At 38.2% G+C, this 7,401-nt stretch overlaps 1 protein-coding gene and 1 long non-coding RNA gene across 2 annotated transcripts in view; one reads left to right on the top strand and one right to left on the bottom strand.

Annotated features, from left to right (window-relative positions):
* LOC133609492 (cadherin-12-like) overlaps positions 1-7,401 on the top strand; it is a 364,499-nt gene that overhangs the window by 118,567 nt on the left and 238,531 nt on the right. The gene's annotated exons all lie outside the window — the stretch shown is intronic.
* LOC133609494 (uncharacterized) lies at positions 5,750-7,031 on the bottom strand. The gene is made up of 3 exons (XR_009815725.1): positions 6,976-7,031; positions 6,363-6,429; positions 5,750-5,815 (listed from the first exon to the last, which is right to left on the bottom strand). It is a non-coding gene; the product is annotated as an uncharacterized lncRNA (long non-coding RNA).

Genomic DNA, 7,401 nt, shown 5'->3' with positions numbered 1-7,401 from the left:
ATACAAAAAGGAAAAGTGTTCTGTGGTCTGACGAGTCCACATTTCAAATTGTTTTTGGGAACTGTGGAAGTCGTGTCCTCCGGAACAAAGATGAAAAGAACCATCCGGATTGTTATAGGCGCAAAGTTGAAAAGCCAGCATCTATGATGGTATGGGGGTGTATTAGTGCCCAAGGCATGGGCAACTTACACATCTGTGAAGGCACCATTAATGCTGAATGGTACATACAGGTGTTGGAGAAACATATGTTGCCATCCAAGCAACGTTACCATGGACGCCCCTGCTTATTTCAGCAAGACAATGCCAAGCCACGTATTACATCAACGTGGCTTCATAGTAAAAGAGTGCGGGTACTAGACTGGCCTGCCTGTAGTCCAGACCTGTCTCCCATTGAAAATGTGTGGCGCATTATGAAGCCTAAAATACCACAACGGAGACCCCCGGACTGTTGAACAACTTAAGCTGTACATCAAGCAAGAATGGGAAAGAATTCCACCGGAAAAGCTTCAAAAATGTGTCTCCTCAGTTCCCAAATGTTTACTGAGTGTTGTTAAAAGGAAAGGCCATGTAACACAGTGGTAAAAATGCCCCTGTGCCAACTTTTTTGCAATGTGTTGCTGCCATTAAATTCTAAGTTAATGATTATTTGCAAAAAAACGTTAAATATCTTGTACATGACATTTAAATATTCATTTTGTCTGCGTATGAGACTCATTGTGTGGCCAGGGTTGGATGATGTCATGCGATCGAGGTCCGACGTCTCGCACATAGGACATTTTCTAGAAACCTGCTGTCTCCTCCCGTTTGAATCATGGAGTCCATGCAGAGTTTATTTTCACTGTCAGTGCATTTTAGACTCCAGCTTTGACACGGTGACATTGATTCAGCCCGATAATAACTCCTAATATGTTTGTATTGGCTAAACGTAAAAGACAAACAAACAGCAGCTGCTGCTAATTGTCCTCTGGACTCGACTCCGGAGGTGCAAATAAGGTCGCAGTCGAGCACCCGGCCTCACTGTCATCACGAGGGCTCTAACTCCAAGCACATTTTTACAAGCCGGCTCCTTAATGGCTCACCTTGCCTCATCTCCGAACGCTTAATCGCCATTAAAAGTCATTAAATAGTAGCGCCTCTTAAAAAAAAGATGCGGTGTAAATATGAAAAAAAAAAAAAATAGAAGAGGTGTCAAGGAGAAAATGTCAGGTAGGAAAATAGGACTTCATTAAAGTCGAATGGGGAAAAAAACAAAACACGAGCGGTGATTAATCAATTGGAGCTGAGATCCTGGAGTGCACGTTAGCCACATTATTGCTGATTAGCAGTTCAAGCGGGGAGGACATCGGGGGGTTAATATGCCAAATAGATCATGCGGAACGGCGATGATGTGCAAGGGAACGTCAGCCATTCGCTGCTTTCGCCTGGGCGACTTCAGCCGCTGGTTAGTCACTTCGTCTGTACCGACTGCTTTTTTTTTCTCTTTCCATCCGCTGGGGTTAATTGAACACAAATTGCTATTGGAAATACGTTGTTGCCGCTCACACGCGCGCACATGCACGCTCGCTACAGACTGTAAATGTCAGGTAGGTAATGTCATCGCTTCTACTGACAGTTAATAGTAATAACTACCATATTGCACAACAGGAAAAAAAGCAGTTGGAATAAAACCGCCGTGTTTCCTCATGTACGTGACCTCGAAAATGTCAGATAGTTCATGCAAAATCATTCCTACCTTAGTTTGATGATGTTATCCCAACATCAACGCTGTGCTCTTACCGTACTTGGCGAATCGGTCGTAGTTGGCGTAGAACTCACGGTTTAAATCTGTAGAGATGGGGGCAGTCTAAAAAAGAGAGAGGGATTGCATGTGTGATTTATCATAAACAATTAACTTTATCGGAATGTTCAGGTTTTAAAACGAGAAATCAGTCCCCTCAGGGTTTGTTTTGTGATTGTTTGCAGCTTTGAAACAATACCAACATAAAGCAAGGCGAACACATGTGTACGGCTCAAAATATATCTTGTGGCGTACCCCAGGGATCAACACTGGGACCACAACCGTTCAATCAAAAGATTGAAATTAAATGATTGAAACAGCTAAAACAAAAATATTTGCAAAGCAAAACATAAGCTGCTACCCAAGAATGTACAACAATTCTTCTCACAAAAGAGGAAAACCTTACGGAAATATGTAATTACGCAAAAAAAAAAAAAAGTTGAAATAAAACCCACAAGACCATAACCCGCAATATGTTTACTCATGAACACAAACTCTTCAAATGTCAGATAATTAATGCAAAATAATTTCTACCTTAGTTTGATAATCTTATCCCAACATCAACGCTGGTCTCTTACCGTACTCGGCGAATATGTCGTAGTTGCCGTAGAAATCACGGATTAAATCTGTAGAAATGGGGGCAGTCTAAAAAAGAGAGAGATTGCATGTGTGATTCATCAAAAAAAAATTACTTTATCGGAATTGTCAGGCTTTAAAACGAGAAAATCAGTCCCCTCAGGGTTTTTTTGTGATGGTTTGCGGCTTTGAAACAATTAATTATATAATCGCAAATAACAAATCAGAACGGTAAGGCATCAGAGGGTTGGTCTTGAACTAAGTAAGAGAAAGCAATATGTGAAGCTTGGCGAAACATGTATACAGCTCAAAATATATCTTGTGGCATACACCGGGGATCAATACTGGGACCCAAACTGTTCAATCATTAGCAGTGGAGGAATGGCCGTGCGCAACCCGAGGGTCCCTGGTTCAATCCCCACCTAGTACCAACCTCGTCATGTCCGTTGTGTCCTGAGCAAGACACTTCACCCTTGCTCCTGATGGGTGCTGGTTAGCGCCTTGCATGGCAGCTCCCTCCATCAGTGTGTGAATGTGTGTGTGAATGGGTAAATGTGGAAGTAGTGTCAAAGCGCTTTGAGTACCTTAAAGGTAGAAAAGCGCTATACAAGTACAACCCATTTATCATTTATTTATAATCAAAAGATTGAAATTAAATGATTAAAACAGCTAAAACAAAGTGATTTACAAAGTAAAAAAACCTGCTACCTAAGAATGTAAAACAATTCTTCTCAACAAAAGAAAACAATTACAATCTTATGGAAAAATTACCGTAACCTGCAATATGTTTACTCATGAACATGAACTCTCAAATGTCAGATAATTAATGCAAAATTAGTTCTACTTTAGTTTGATGATCTTATCCCAAAATCAACACTGGTCTCTTACCGTACTTAGTGAATCGGTCGTAGTTGCCGTAGAAATCACGGATTATATCTGTTGAGATGGGGGCAGTCTAAAAAAGAGAGAGATTACATGTGTGATTCATCAAAAACAATGAACTTTATCGGAATTTTCAGGCTTTAAAACGAGAAAATCAGTCCCTTCAGGGTTTTTTTGTGATTGTTTGCGGCTTTGAAACAATTAATCATATTATCGTAAATAACAAATCAGAACGGTAAGGCATCAGAGGGTTGGCCTTGAACTAAGTAAGAGAAAGCAATACGTGAAGCTTGGCAAAACATGTATACGGCTCAAAATATTTCTTGTGGCATACCTCAGGGATCAACACTGGGACCACAACCGTTCAATCAAAAGATTGAAATTAAATGATTGAAACAGCTAAAACAAAAATATTTGCAAAGCAAAACATAAGCTGCTACCCAAGAATGTACAACAATTCTTCTCACAAAAGAGGAAAACCTTACGGAAAAATGTAATTACGCAAAAAGAAAAAAGTTGAAATAAAACCCACAAGACCATAACCCGCAATATGTTTACTCATGAACACAAACTCTCAAATGTCAGATAATTAATGCAAAATTAGTTCTACTTTAGTTTGATGATCTTATCCCAAAATCAACACTGGTCTCTTACCGTACTTAGTGAATCGGTCGTAGTTGCCGTAGAAATCACGGATTATATCTGTTGAGATGGGGGCAGTCTAAAAAAGAGAGAGATTACATGTGTGATTCATCAAAAACAATGAACTTTATCGGAATTTTCAGGCTTTAAAACGAGAAAATCAGTCCCCTCGGGGGTTTTTTGTAATGGTTTAAGGCTTTGAAACAATTAATCATATTATCGTAATTAACAAATCAGAACGGTAAGGCATCAGAGGGTTGGCCTTGAACTAAGTAAGAGAAAGCAATACATGAAGCTTGGCGAAACATGTATACGGCTCAAAATATTTCTTGTGGCATACCTCAGGGATCAACACTGGGACCACAACCGTTCAATCAAAAGATTGAAATTAAATGATTGAAACAGCTAAAACAAAGTGATTTACAAAGTAAAAAAAACTGCTACCTAAGAATGTAAAACAATCCTTCTCAACAAAAGAAAACAATTACAGCCTTACGGAAAAATTACCGTAACCCGCAATATGTTTACTCATGAACATGAACTCTCAAATGTCAGATAATTAATGCAAAATTAGTTCTACTTTACTTTGATGATCTTATCCCAAAATCAACGCTGGTCTCTTACCGTACTTGGCGAATCGGTCGTAGTTGGCGTAGAAATCACGGATTAAATCTGTAGAGATGGGGGCAGTCTAAAAAATAGAGATTGCATGTGTGATTGATCAAAAACCATTAACTTTATCGGAATTTTCAGGATTCAAAACGAGAAAATCAGTCCCCTCAGGGTTTTTTTGTGATTGCTTGCGGCTTTGAAACAATTAATCATATTATCGTAATTAACAAATCAGAACGGTAAGGCATCAGAGGGTTGGTTTTGAACTAAGTAAGAGAAAGCAATACGTGAAGCTTGGCAAAACATGTTTACTGCTCAAAATATATCTTGTGGCATCAATGCTGGGACCAAAACTGTTCAATCAAAAGACTGAAATTAAATGATTGAAACAGCTAAAACAAAATGATTTACAAAGTAAAAAAAAACCTGATACCCTAGAATGTAAAACAATTCTTCTCAACAAAAGAAAACAATTACAACCTTACGGAAAAATGACCGTAACCCGCAATATGTTTACTTATGAACACAAACTCTCAAATGTCAGATAATTAATGCAAAATTAGTTCTACTTTACTTTGATAATCTTATCCCAACATCCACGCTGGTCTCTTACCGTATTTGGTGAATCGGTCGTAGCTGCCGTAGAACTCACGGATTATATCGGTTGAGATGGGGGCAGTCTAAAAAAGAGAGAGATTGCATGTGTGATTTATCAAAAACAATTAACTTTATCTGAGTTTTCAGGCATTAAAACGAAAAAATCAGTCCCCTCGGCGTTTTTTTGTATTGTTTGCGGCTTTGAAACAATTAATCATATTATCGCAATTAACACATCAGAACGGTAAAGCATGAGAGGGTTGGTTTTGAACTAAGTAAGAGAAAGCAATACGTGAAGCTTAGCGAAACATGTTTATGGCTCAAAATATATCTTGTGGCATACCTCAGGGATCAACACTGGGACCACACCCGTTCAATCAAAAGATTGAAATTAAATGATTGAAACAGCTAAAACAAAAATATTTGCAAAGCAAAACATAAGCTGCTACCCAAGAATGTACAACAATTCTTCTCACAAAAGAGGAAAACCTTACGGAAAAATGTAATTACGCAAAAAGAAAATAGTTGAAATAAAACCCACAAGACCATAACCCACAATATGTTTACTCATGAACACAAACTCTCAAATGTCAGACAATTAATGCAAAATCATTTCTACCTTAGCTTGATAATCGTATCCCAAAATCGACGCTGGTCTCTTACCGTACTTGGTGAATCGGTCGTAGTTGCCGTAGAAATCACGGATTAATCTGGAGAGATGGGGGCAGTCTAAAAAAGAGAGAGATTGCATGTGTGATTTATCAAAAACAATTAACTTTATCTGAATTTTCAGGCTTTAAAACGAGAAAATCAGTACCCTCAGGGTTTTTTTGTGATTGTTTGCGGCTTTGAAACAATTAATCATATTATCGTAATTAACAAATCAGAACGGTAAGGCATCAGAGGGTTGGTTTTGAACTAAGTGAGAGAAAGCAATACGTGAAGCTTGGCGAAACATGTATACAGCTCAAAATATATCGTGTGGCATACCTCAGGGATCAATACTGGGACTACAACTGTGCAATCAAAAGATTGAAATTAAATGATTGAAACAGCTAAAACAAAGTGATTTACAAAGCAAAACATAACCTGCTACCCAAGAATGTACAACAATTATTCTCAACAAAAGAAAACAATTACAACCTTACGGAAAAACGACCGTAACCCGCAATATGTTTACTCATGAACATGGACTCTCAAATGTCAGATAATTAATGCAAAATCATTTTTACCTTAGTTTGATAATCTTATCCTAACATCCACGCTGGTCTCTTACCGTACTTGGCGAATCGGTCGTAGCTGCCGTAGAACTCACGGATTATATCTGTAGAGATGGGGGCAGTCTAAAAAAGAGAGAGATTGCATGTGTGATTGATCAAAAACAATTAACTTTATCTGAATTTTCAGGCTTTAAAACGAGAAAATCAGTCCCTTCGGGTTTTTTTGTGATTGTTTGCGGCTTTGAAACAATTAATCATATAATCGCAAATAACAAATCAGAACGGTAAAGCATCAGAGGGTTGGTCTTGAACTAAGTAAGAGAAAGCAATACGTGAAGCTTGGCGAAACATGTATACAGCTCAAAATATATCGTGTGGCATACCTCAGGGATCAATACTGGGACTACAACTGTGCAATCAAAAGATTGAAATTAAATGATTGAAACAGCTGAAACGAAATGATTTACAAAGCAAAACATAACCTGCTACCCAAGAATGTACAACAATTCTTCTTAACAAAAGAGGACAATAATAACCTTACGGAAAAATGACCGTAACCCGCAATATGCATACTCATGAACATGAACTCTCAATCATCAGATAATTAATGCAGAATTAGTTCTGCTTTAGTTTGATGATCTTTTCCCTACATCAACGCTGTGCTCTTACCGTACTTGGCGAATCGGTCGTAGTTGCCGTATAACTCTGTTGAGATGGGGGCAGTCTAAAAAAGAGAGGGATTGCATGTGTGATTTATCAAAAACAATTAACTTTATCGGAGTTTTCAGGCATTAAAATGAGAAAATCAGTCCCCTCGGGGGGGTTTTGTAATTGTTTGCGGCTTTGAAACAATTAATCGTATTATCGTAATTAACAAATCAGAACGGTAAGGCATCAGAGGGTTGGTTTTGAACTAAGTAAGAGAAAGCAATACGTGAAGCTAAGCGAAACATGCATACGGCTCAAAATATATCTTGTGGCATACCTCAGGGATCAATACTGGGACTACAACTGTTCAATCAAAAGATTGAAATTACATGATTGAAACAGCTGAAACAAAGTGATTTACAAAGCAAAACATAACCTGCTACCCAA

The sequence above is a fragment of the Nerophis lumbriciformis genome, linkage group LG07 (genome assembly GCF_033978685.3).
Source record: "Nerophis lumbriciformis linkage group LG07, RoL_Nlum_v2.1, whole genome shotgun sequence".
Lineage (NCBI taxonomy): Eukaryota > Metazoa > Chordata > Actinopteri > Syngnathiformes > Syngnathidae > Nerophis > Nerophis lumbriciformis.
The sequence above is the reverse complement of the archived record's forward strand: the minus strand, read 5'-3'. Positions and strand labels throughout refer to the sequence as shown.